Raw genomic sequence first — 12,348 nt, 5'->3', positions numbered from 1 at the left:
TAAGTCACACAGTCTTATACCCTTTAAAGTCATGCAATTTGCTTTTGCCTTACCAGAAACAACACCTTAAATTTACCAGACTCGGTTATGTCCAAAAACTTTTTTAATGAATCCCACCACTAAAGGGTGAAAATAGGACAACAGAGGATATTAGAATTTCATCCAACAAATTTGTATGAGTAACTAACAGGCACTAATCATGATCTAGCTCATTTGCTGAGCTGGCTTGACAGCACAAAATGTGCGTTGTGTAATTAACATATTCATAGAAAAGTAGCTATAATTCCCTGTGTTCCCACTTTTAATGAAAGTAAAATACTTTAAAAGTTATCAATAATAAGTAGAAACAGTATAGCACTCAGTGTCTTTTTCCCAATACAGATTTCATTCTTTCTAACATAGAGCCACAATGCGTAGGCACAAGATAGAACTCTGGAGGTTTTACTAATTAAAAAAGCAAGTGTATTTATGTGATGTTGGTCTGAGATGAACGAACATCCACCAATGCTAACTCAGGATCACACTTTCTTTACCAAAATGTCATGGGACTGCTGTCTTGGTTTAGACCAACAGCTAATTAATAACCCACACTAGCTATGTGGGACTCAACTCCATCCCCAGCTTCCCCCCAATCACTAACGCCCTCAAAACCCCTCAGTCACAGGGGGCTGATCTCACCAGGTGGCTTGAACAGTGCGCTCCCTTTTAGTGACACTTACTTACACTGCAGTCACATTTAGTTTTCTTCTACTGCTCTGATTGTCCTATTGATGTTTTCATCCTGCACTTACGACCACACGCACCAGTACTCCTCCTCAGCAGCCTGAAGGAAACACACATTACTCCTGATGCTTCACCATCCCTTCACTACCTGTCTCACCATCATCCCTAGAAAGCATACAAAGATACTCCCTCATGAAAAGATTAGTTAGCACATAACCATGGGGGAAATTTACATACCAACACTTCCCTTCTCTTTCATATCTACAGGCACAGAGGAGTCTTTGTGTGGTTTTAAATTTCTTTTCCCCCTAAAAGCTTCCCTAGTGTCACCATACTAATTAATAGACATAATGAAACCCCTTGTTGATAAAATTTAATTCCCTTAGATAAAGGTTAACATATAAGCATGAAAACTAACATCTAAGTTTAAAATTTTTTAAATACCAACTGCTTTTGCTTTTTACACCAAATGACAAGGAGATCACATTTTTCAAAAGGTTTATTTCCCACCAACGGCTTCCCTGGAGGCCCATTTAGTAAGCAAAACACATAATGAAGATCCTTTGTTGATGAATTTCAACTTCCTTAAGTAATCAGCTGTCTACTATTTTTCCACGTAAATGTATAATTTAATTTATAGAAGTTTAGACAGCAAAAAATGTTTCAAATTGTTTCCTTATAAAAACCAACCACTATAAGCCTTGTTAATTATTCTAAATACAGTGTATAATCTATGTCACATGCCAGTTGGACAACAAAGCCTCATTCAGCTTAAGCTGCATTAATGGGTTTTTAATTTCACAAACAGTTAACTCCCAATTTTCTTATGTTAAACAATTCCTGGGTAAAGGTGTTTAGGTGGCAAACTCATAAAAATTGAAGGGGAAAAAAAAAAAGTCAAGCCATTGTTAAATGTCATCATAACAAAAATACCAAAAATTCCTATGTAAGAGCCCAGAGGTTACTGGCTTTTTGAGCACAGGGACCACTGTCCTCATCTTTGTCCCTCCCAAAGTTGTGTTTTCACTTTAGTGTACACATTCTATCAATTTCTCTATAGCTACAAATATATTACAAGTTAGATGATGATGAAGAGACAGCAAAGCTTCTAAAAACATGGTATCTTTTGAAGAGGTAAGAATGAATATATAAGTACAGTCATTATCAAACTTTATATAACAAAAAATTACAAATGTAAATCAATTGGAGAGCTAAAGGCAAAACCGGAAAAACAATTTAAGCTGTATACTGCCTGAAATATGAAATACGGACATTAAGAGAAATTTTATTTTAGCAAGTTAATAGTGTACAAGTGTTGAAATCATTTAATGTGATTTCTACTTCAAAACAGATTAAGTAAGATATAGTTCCCAGCAATTCTGGAAGAAAAGGCTCTCCAACAATGCACACTAGGAAGATGGTATTGAGGAACACATGCTGTGAACTTATCGAGAATTTTCTGTTCACAACTATAGCACCAAAGGAAATTCTCTGGTAACTGTACCACCCATAGGACATCAGTAGGAAGGCTGTAGTGAAGCACTGTCTTTAAGAGGGCGCCTCTACTACCCAACTCTTGGGGTTTGAATACTGGCTTTTCCCCTGGCATATGCTAACTGACAACTGGAAAAGTCAACAAAGGTTAGCTGGAATTATTTCTACAGTTGAGAAAAGATGCCTTTGAACTAAAGATGGAAAAATGTTAAAAATATTTTACAAAAAAGAAGTATATTCAGGCAGAAATTATTTTAAGTAATCAAAACATTGTGGAGCTAAAAAGTTTAAGTTTTCATCATAAGCCAGATATCTCTTTAAATCTAACTACTGCCTGTTTTCTTTCCAGTCTTATTATGGTTAATTTTGAGGCTTACCTAAAATTAAAATTTTCAAATCTCTGTAATTTAAAAGTTAATTACTCAGTTTGTGACCAAAGTTCATCCATTTTTGTTTCTTCCTATTGACCCTCTCACCTTCCACTTACTACTCCACCAGAGAGCAGACAAAAAAGAGATGAAGTCTCAAAACACAAAGCTGATCACTTACTTGTTAGCTTCCAGGAAACCTGTAGCAGTGTCACCAAAAAATTTCAAACAGCACTCAAGTTATGGGATTCTCTGAGACAGCATCCTCCATTTGCAAGAGCATTCGATAAAGTACAGCCAGAAAGTTGGCAAATATTAATTCACACATATATTCATTCATTAAACAAATATCTGAGTTCCAACCACAGGCCTGAATATTCCAGGCGCTAGGGATTCAGCAGTAAACAAGTTTCCCCGCGGTCATGGTGCTTCATACCACATCCGTCTAGAAGATAATAAAGCATGTGAATAAGTAATAATGTCAAGTACAGGTAAGTGTTCAGGGGGAAAAAACTTGCAAGAAATTAGAGGGTGACTAGGAAATTAGAGGGTAATAAATTAATCTAAGTAAAGACCTGAATGAAAGGAGTGAATGAGCCATGCCTTCAATGGGGGAAGAACATGCCAAGCACAAGGAACAGTCAATGCAAAGGTCCTGAGGCAGAAACCAACCTGGCAAACTCAATCAACAGGAGAGAGGAAAGTAAGGCTGGAGGGGAGTAAGCAAAGCAGAGGATACTACTAGGGAGTATCCTAGGGAGGATACTAGACAGGAGCCCAACCATGTGATCACCAAGGCCTCTTGACCATAATAAAAACTTCAGATTTTACCCAACAGGGATGAGCTCTGATGACTAAGAGATATAATCTGACTTGATTCAGACCTTTTAAAGCTTACGCTGGCTGCTACGGGACAGAGACTGGAAGCTGAAAGACCGGTTAGGCACTACTGCAGTAGTCTGTGTCAAGATGGTTTAAAACAAGGGTAGTTGCACTAGAGGCAGACAAATTTGGAATAATTAAGTCAGAGCCCATAATACTTGCCAATGGAGGAACAGATGTTGGAAGAGTCAATCAGGGGAAGTAAGGACAACTCTTTGGAGTTTCAAACTGAACAACTGAACAATGGATGGTGATACCATTTACTGAGCTAGAGAAGAATAAGAAGCCATAGCCAGTGAGGCAGGACGAAAATCAATGTCCCAGCAGCCAAGGGGAAAAATGCTTCTATAAGGAAGGAGTTCTCTCACCTGTGTCAAATGTGGCTGAAAGAGCTACTTTGGCAAGACTGACACTCCCGGTGAGGGACGACGGGGAAGAATGGCTCTTGGGCACAGGAAGGATAAGTCTCTGGAGTAGGTTCAGAAGAAGATGGGAGACAAGGAGTTGAGGAGATGCAGCCCACATGGAATCCTTGAAAGACTTTTGGACTCAAAGTAGCTTTATTATTTTTTGAAGTTCTACTTTCCAGTTTTTGAAATTTCAAACTTAAAAATTGAAAAAGTTAGTAAATACTCTTATTCCTTTCACCTAGATTCACCAATCATTAACATCTGCCACATCCGCTCTATTACTCTCTATATGTAATATTTACTATTGCTTATTCATTTGAGAGTAAACTGAAGATATTTTGAACCTTTACTCCTACATAATTCACTGTGTATCTTCTAAGAACGAGGGCACTTTCTTACACAGTACAATTATCAAATTATCAGGAAACCTAGCGCTGATGCAACATTATTATTTAGTATTCAGTACATATTCAAATTTTGCCAATGTCCCAATAATGTTCTTAGAGCAACTGGATTTTCCAACCCAAGATCCAATCCAGGATTTTATGTACTGCATTTAATTGGCAGGTCTCTTGAACTTCCTTTAAATTGAAACAGTTCCTCTTGACTTTCTTTGTCTTTCATGGCATTAATATCCTAGAAGAGTAAAAGCCAGTCACTTGGTAGAAGAATCCTCAACTGAGGTCCCTCAATTGTTTCCTCATGATCAGATTTTGGTTATGCATTTTAGAAATACTACAGAAAAGTAATGATGCCCCTTGTTCAAGCACATCAAGAGGGACATATTTATTCCACTGTTGGTGATGCTAACTTTGGTTGAGGTTGTGTCTGCCAGATTTCTCCACTGTGAAGTCACTGTCTTCCCCCTTGGTCATTATCTCTAGAGAGATCATTAGAAACTGTATTAATATCCTTTTCCCCATCAAACTTTCTCCTTTGGTAACACCTGCCTGAATTAAAATCACCATGATGGTTGCAACTGGTGACTCTTCTAACTCTATTGTTTCTTCACATTTTTATTGGCAGTCTACTGGGAAGAGCTTTCCCCTTTTCCTTATTTTATTTATTTATTATGAACTTGCGGATTCTGATTTTATTCAGTGGGTTATAACCTGTTACTATCGCTATTCATTTTGGTGCTCAGACTTTCCCAGATTTGGCCATTCAAGCTAGTTCCAATGTCCTTTTGACATGTCCCATACTTTTTTTTTTTTAGTATTTCCTTACTTTGTGTTCTAGGCCGATCTTATGCTTTCCCTTCCTCAGCTCTGGAACCAGCCATTTAGACCTGGGCACTGGTTGTGTTCACTGCTACTAGGGTGTCACTGCTCCTAGGCCCTTTCCTCAGACAGAGCTAGGAATTATATGCATGTATGTATGAATGTGTGTATGTGTATTTTAACCATGAGTTCATATGGATAACTCTAATTCCAATCCAACACCACAGAGTTCTTCATTGCCTTCTTCTGTTTCGTATTTTTATTTCCCTTCTCCTACAGAGAAAACTCTAGCTCCCAAAATAGCAATGAATTTGCTCAGTCCTACAGCACACACAATATAGTTTCAGAATTGCTATAACTCTACCACTATAAATAACAGCCTACTACACAAACCTCAAAGTTTTTTGTATTTTTCTTTTCAGCAGTCCTTTTCATCTTTAGATTAAAGGTATATAATCGAAGTCCTGTGTTAAAAACTTACCTGGATTCATTTTTTTCCCTAAGATCTTATGTTAGTCATTAAAATACAGTTGATTCATCTGTTGCTATTTGTATTCAATTTTGGAAGTTTTCTTCTCCCAGACTTGTTAATTTCATTTTGAACATATAAAGCATTAACAAGTTTCCAAAACTCAAAACTAAACAAACAGGTATAATCAGAGCAGTGCCATTCCCTCCACCAGTCCTTTTATTCAGCTCCTACCCAGCCCCTATAGGTAACTAATTAGTTTCTGGTTATCTCTCTCATATTTTTGTTCTATCAAAAAATTATGCTTTGTCAATGTGGAGCAGAGAAATGGGGCAGAATACTGGATCAAGAAAAAATTTAAGATGGGAGACATAACAGAATGTATTATAATGTAAATGATTCCCTAGAAACTGGAATTGAAGATGCAGAAGGGGTGGGTTAACTGCATAAGGAAATGCCTATCAAAATACCTTCTGGTTTAATTTGAGATATATCAGAGGGGTCCCACATTCCCAAATAGATTGCCATCCTGTTTGTGACATTTCAAATTAGTTATATCCATGGCTCTAGAGAACCCACATTAAAATGGGGTTATTATTTTTGAAGGATAATTAAACTATCACTACCTATTAATGTCAGTAGGAGAAATTCTGCCCAGGCAAGAGGGAGGGAGCTAAACATTTAACCAGGAATAGCCAGGTGAGAGAAGAATGGCTGACATGAGGATCTGTACAACAACACAGACGGACAGTAATGATCATGTTGGAAAAATGAACCCATATCTCTGGCATGTCTTGGAAAACTTACAAATATGCTAACAAGTAACTAAGGGTTATTCCTCATGCCCTGGTACCATGTCAGTGTGGCACAGAGAGAAGAATACAGACTTTAGAGATGTCTGGCCTTAAATTCCAGCTGAGTTACTTAATAGCTACATAACCACTGGCAAGTTACTTAACCTCTCAGAGGCACAGTCTCTTTACCTGTAGAACCAGATGATGTCTTCTTTGCCAAGTTAATGTGAGATATAAATAGAATAATGTATAGCATTGCTTCTGGCCCAGAATAAATGTTTAATAAATAGTTCCTATAATAAATGCATACAATAACCTGTATTAGCAAGGTAAAAACATAACACAGTCTGTGTACTTCAATAACATGTCTGAAAGAAATCAGTGAAATCACGCCATCTCAGCCAGTATTTGGTAAGGGCAGAAAAATGTCCAACACTTAGTTCCAATTCTCAATTTTCAAAATGTCCCAGAGTCTATTTTTAAAGTGTAAAAATATGTGCTGACATACTAAAGTGCCAATGATTTCAAAGTAACAATTCTGGGGATGTGTTGATCAAATGGTAAAAACTTCCAGTTTTAAGATGAATAAATTCTGGGGATTTAATGTACAACATGGTGACTATAGTTAACGATTCTGTATTGCATACTTGAAAGTTGCTAAAAGAGTAGATCTTAAACATACGTACCACCCCCCAACACACACAAAGGTAATTATATGAGGTGATGGATGTATTAACTAATCTTACCGTGGTAATCATTTTACAATTTATATGTATATCAAATCAAATTGTATACCTTAAACTTACACAGTGTTATATGTCAATTATATCTTAATAAAGCTGGAAAAAATTTAAAAGCATGGATTCTACAGGTTAACAAGGATCAACAACTCAGAATAACCTCCTAAATAATGCCTATGGTTCATAAAGAGATGAACTTAAATGTATCACAAACCATGTTAATCAATTCTATAATTTTATAAATGTGTACGCAAGAATTAAAACGTTCAATAAATAGATTTTTTAAAGTTTCTATTTCACTTTCAAATTCATCCACAAACTAAAATGTAGCATGGAAAATCTTAAAACGATCTTTAACCAAATACTGAAATATACCATAAACCTTCAGAGCCTAGAATCAGTAATAACCCAAAAGCCCCAAACTGAAGAGTCTTAAAAGTGTGAAATGGCAGGGAGTCTCAAAGCACACAACTTTACATACACAGACCATCATTTTCCTCACCGACTAGAAATGACTCCTCTATTATTTTAAATAAGCAGTGTGTGCTCTATCTCTGTTCTAGAAGCCGGACTTAAAGGTCACAATCTCAGTTTGCAATACAAAGATGGACCGATAATAAAGCGTTCTAATCAACAATTAAATGCCAAATGTCTTAAGAAAACTTTCCAGTAGGGTGCTGCTAATCCACAGACAGAGCTATTTTGCCTGTGGAGGGAGAAAGATGCTTCCACACCCTTTACTAAAAGAGAAAGGGAAAGAGTGGGAGAGAGAGAGATGCAAAATAACAAAATACTGCTTGGATAAACAAAAGTCTGTTTTTAAACTTTTAGAAATTCTATCTTCCATTACCGAATAACAATAACTATCAAAGTACAAGGCAATCATTTGTGTTTTGAAGCAGAAAAGAATGTGTAGAGAAAAGGAAAACATTTTACCATCCACTGAACTTACAAATATCCAAAATCCTTAATTTCCTCCTCCCGTCAAAAATATTGGGCATCGTATCATTTCCAAAATAAATTTAACACAAAACCGCTGGACTCGTTTTTAGCCCTCGGTGGAGAACTTTTATAAGCTCTCAGCGCTCTCCACTCAATAACCCTTCTGGGCAGCCCAGAATAACCGCTATTCTCGGAATAAACACGAGCTTGCGTTTCAGTGCGCGGAGGGGCCTTGGTGCGCGGAGAGGAACCGGGGGTCCGGAGGCCGAGACGACGCTCTCCCTCGCTCCGCAGAGCAAGCGGTCCGAGCGGCCCAGGAAGTGCCCGAAGCCGTGGAGGAGCGGCGAGTCCCCGCGCCAGAGCAGCGCGCCACCAGGGCGCGCCCGTCCCGTCCTTCCCGGGGGGTCCGCCGTCCGGAGCCCCCTGTCCCAAAGTCAGGAGGGACGTCGCCAGCCCTGCGGCGCCTCCCCGGCCGAATTCCGCCCAGGCGGCCCCGCGGCGCCTCACGCCCCCTACGGGAAGCCCGGGATGCCCCCGCGGGGCGCACCGACGAGCCGTAGCTGGCGCGGCCGCCGCCTACCTGGAGGGAACTCGGGCCCGCGTTGACCGGGCGTGCGGGGGTCCGCTGGGCGCTCGGCAGCCCCTCGCGCGCGGAGCCGGCGTGCAGAGCGCAGCGCAGCGCACCGCCGAGACCAGCGCCGCGGAGATCCGCCGACCACACCCAGGCCCGCGCCGCCCAGCAGCCAACTCCGCCGCGCGCGGGGCCGGGGCGGGGACGTGGCTGGAGGCGCGAGGCGCGAGGCACGAGGCGCGCGGGCCCAGCGGGGACGCGCCGCGGGGGCGCGCGGGCCCTGGAGCGTGCACCAACCGGGCGGGGGGCGAAGGCAGCTGGCGCGGCGCGCAGCTTCTGCTTCCTATTTTCTGTCTCGTTTCCTGCTAGAAGGAGAAGAAAAACATTAATTCCCGGGCAGTTTCATTTTCTTGGTGCGGCGTCTGGACGCCGGAGCACACTTCTGAGTAGCGCCGAAGTGGTGTGGCCAGTTTCTTTCCTGGCACCGCAGAGACCTCAGTTTGCTTGTGGGCAGGGTAGGGGACTGATTCAGAAGACCTCAGGGTCTCATTTAGGTTTCACATTCTGGAATTCTAAATGTAAGAGAGTTAAACTGAAGCCCAGAGTCATACAAAATTGCCCTGTAGTGCCAGCTCGACCGTCGCTAGTTGTGTGACCGCGTTCAGTCTCGGGGCCTCGGTTTCATCATAGGCGAAATAGGGATAGTGTACCTGCTTCATAAAGGTGCTAAAATATTAAATGTGATAACATTTGCACAGAGCTTGCCTCTGAATAAACAATGCTTGGAAGTTAATTGTTACCATTGTCACTGACGAAACCAGGCCTTCCAGATAACCCTGTCAAGTCGCTCATCTCTGCATGAGTTAAATATCACACGCATCTCAACCGACTTTTTCTACATTTCTCTGCGTGTTTTATGTTTAAAATGTCATAAAATGAATGCATCTACCCAATTTGCTTCCTCTGAAGTCAGTACCGCCCGGGAGCAATTTTCCTCTCCCCCACCTCCATCTTTCTTCTGAGTTAATTCCAGTTTGACAGACTGTTGCTATAGCATTCCTTCTCTGACGTCAAACAATTTAAAGAAACAGCCCTGGGTAACGAAAACTGCAGAGGAGTTCTTTGTGGAGTTTCTGTGCTGGAGAAAGGTTTGAACAATATCCTAGGAGAACTTTAACACCTCCGCAGCCTTCCATTTCGTCTTCAGCAGCTTCCCACTATCACCTGGAATAAATCTTTTAGTACCTTCATGATAAGCACACCCTGATTGCGGCTGTGGAGAAAATGCGACCGTTTTGTGTAAACGCCAGACCATGACAAAAAAGGAAACAGCTGTGGTGCCAGGATGATGAAATTATAGGTTCTTTTTATTCCCAAATTTTCATTTTCCTTATTGTGGGGTGCTTGTTTCCACTAAGAAGAAAGAGGAGAAATGCCAAATCTTACACATATTGGTGTCAGAAAAGTTGATTGGGACCTGAGTGGTTTGTAGCTGTAACTGTTTATATGTTTTAATGATCAAATCCTGAGCATTATCATTGTCATTTTTAGGAGGGAGCAAAGGGAAATTATTATTTAAGGAAATCCTATTATAGACCAGGCTCGCTGCTTTCTTATATGTACTTAATTCTTACACTAACTTTATAATGTGCATTCTACCCCCATTTTACAGACAAGGAAACTGAGGCTCAGTGAGATTAAGTAATTTGCCTAGAATTACACAAGAAGTGTCACAGCTTTACATGGAATCCAGATTGGATTTACTCCAAAGCCCACTTTCTTTTAGATTCTTTTCTGTCTTGTTCTTGTGCACTGGCACTTAACAGTTATTATAGGTCTTTGAGAGGTGGTTGGGCTAAGATTATTGAAAAACAACTGTGCTGGTGTTTAGGAAAACCCAGTGGAAAGTACTGAGATATTCTATCCCAGAAAAGATTAGGAGAAATATAAGTCAACAGCTTCTAAACACAAAAGAACCTGAAAAGATGGTACAAGAATTCTTACTGACCATTATTTAAAGATTTGAAATTAGTTACACAAAATGATGACTTCAACCTTCCTGAGAATTTGTTGTGAACAGAGAAATTACTAGAAGAATTAAAGTCCAAGTACAAAAAAGGAAAGTTTAATTATTAGCTAAACTAGTCCATTTCCAAGAATATTATATTTCTGTTTTGCCACATCTGCTGCATATTTTTTCTGGAAAGAACACTTAGTCATTAAAGGACAAGCCTATATTGCAAATCAGAAAGTGGAGCTGATGGAAAGAATTTCATTACCAGGAATGATTTCCTGAAAGTACAGTGATGCATCTAAGTGATCCAACAATTGGTAATTTTCAAATGATAACATAATCCATGTAGAAAGTAAAAGAAAGAGAGAGAAGGAAAGAAAGAGAGCGAGAGAGAAACAAAGAAAGAAAAAAGAGGTGTTATTAACACTTTGAAGCCTGCTGAATTATGTAGACAACTGTAATGATATCCTGATTCTAATGATTAAACCCAGTGTTCTTGTGTTCGGGTGCCACTGGGTGATGTTTAGTTTTCTAACTCATTAGGACCATGTTGACAAATCCTATTCTATTAAAAGAGGATGGTGGGGTCCCTGCTGGAGAACCTTTGAAGACAAATTCTCTGTCTATTCCTCCTAGTGTTTAACAGAATACCTTGCAGATACCAAGTACTCAGTGAACAAATGAATGAATGAAGGCACTGGGCTACTTTTTTTACTCAAATAACCTTCATACCTAACCCCACCCACATGCCCTACTCAGAATCATAGAGAGGAGAAGAGCAATTATTATTTTTCTGGGAGTTTACTTATAGTTGCTTCTGCAGGGTGTTCTGCTCTCCTATAGTTAAGTTCAGAGAAGCTCTGCTCTTGGTCCTGTGTTGGATGAATCTGAATCCTGTCCTCAGCAAGCTACTCTAAAATCCACAGTACCATAGATTTGTAACCTTTGCTTTTAACTCATACCCTAGAAATCATCTGTATTTTTTCTGAGCCTACTTTCTCAGACAATGCCAAGTGCATTATGAAGAACAAAATTGTCAAAATGGTCAATATTCCAGTACTGCCCTGTTATCTGTGTTGTATACATTCCAACTGGATTTGATTCAGGATGAGACCAAATTATATACAAGCAATATATTTTATGGAACTAAATAACAGATTTTCTTCCAGCTACAACAAAATAGTTCAAAAATATTAAATAGAAAATTTCTGATAAGCTATACACTAGAGTTCCTCAAGGATGTAGGAAGTGATTCCTTAGTAGACTCTGAGAAGTAAGTCTTTGTGTCATTTCAGACATCCTTAATCCTGAGCAGTCATGTCCAAACCCTTCCCTCTTGCTCACACACATTGCATTTTGATATCAACTCTTTTCACAGCTTATATTTTGAGACGGCCTTTGCTGTATTCTTCTGACACTCCTAACACAAATCAGTTATAGCTTTTGCATCTTTGTACTCAGGTTCTCCAATGGCAATTTGGGTCCATCATCAATATGCACATCAGTGACCTTAGGGAAGTGCTATACTTGACTGATGATGTCTGTCTCAGGTGTAGGGAGGGAAGTAGAAGCACCCAGGCATGTATTTGCTGCTCTAGGTCCTGTGGTTTAGGTCTCAGGAATCTGTTATTGGGAAGGGACAGGCAAAGTGAGAAGAATACTAAGCTGCACATCAGAAGACCTGATTTGGAGGTTTGGCTCTGGTACCAAATATCTGTGTG

General features: G+C 39.9%; 1 protein-coding gene across 3 annotated transcripts in view; it reads right to left on the bottom strand.

Annotated features, from left to right (window-relative positions):
* Positions 1-8,784, bottom strand: part of GNB4 (G protein subunit beta 4) — a 51,191-nt gene extending 42,407 nt beyond the window's left edge. Inside the window, exon 1 of one of the 3 annotated variants that reach the window (XM_074367569.1) lies at positions 8,623-8,784. The gene's annotated coding sequence lies outside the window, so the exon portion shown is untranslated. Of the gene's footprint in view, positions 1-8,052; positions 8,533-8,622 lie in introns of those variants that run through there. The other 2 variants (XM_074367568.1, XM_045511282.2) reach the window with 2 other exon arrangements.
* Positions 8,785-12,348: the final 3,564 nt, after the last annotated feature.

The sequence above is a fragment of the Camelus bactrianus genome, chromosome 1 (genome assembly GCF_048773025.1).
Source record: "Camelus bactrianus isolate YW-2024 breed Bactrian camel chromosome 1, ASM4877302v1, whole genome shotgun sequence".
Taxonomy (NCBI): domain Eukaryota; kingdom Metazoa; phylum Chordata; class Mammalia; order Artiodactyla; family Camelidae; genus Camelus; species Camelus bactrianus.
The sequence above is the reverse complement of the archived record's forward strand: the minus strand, read 5'-3'. Positions and strand labels throughout refer to the sequence as shown.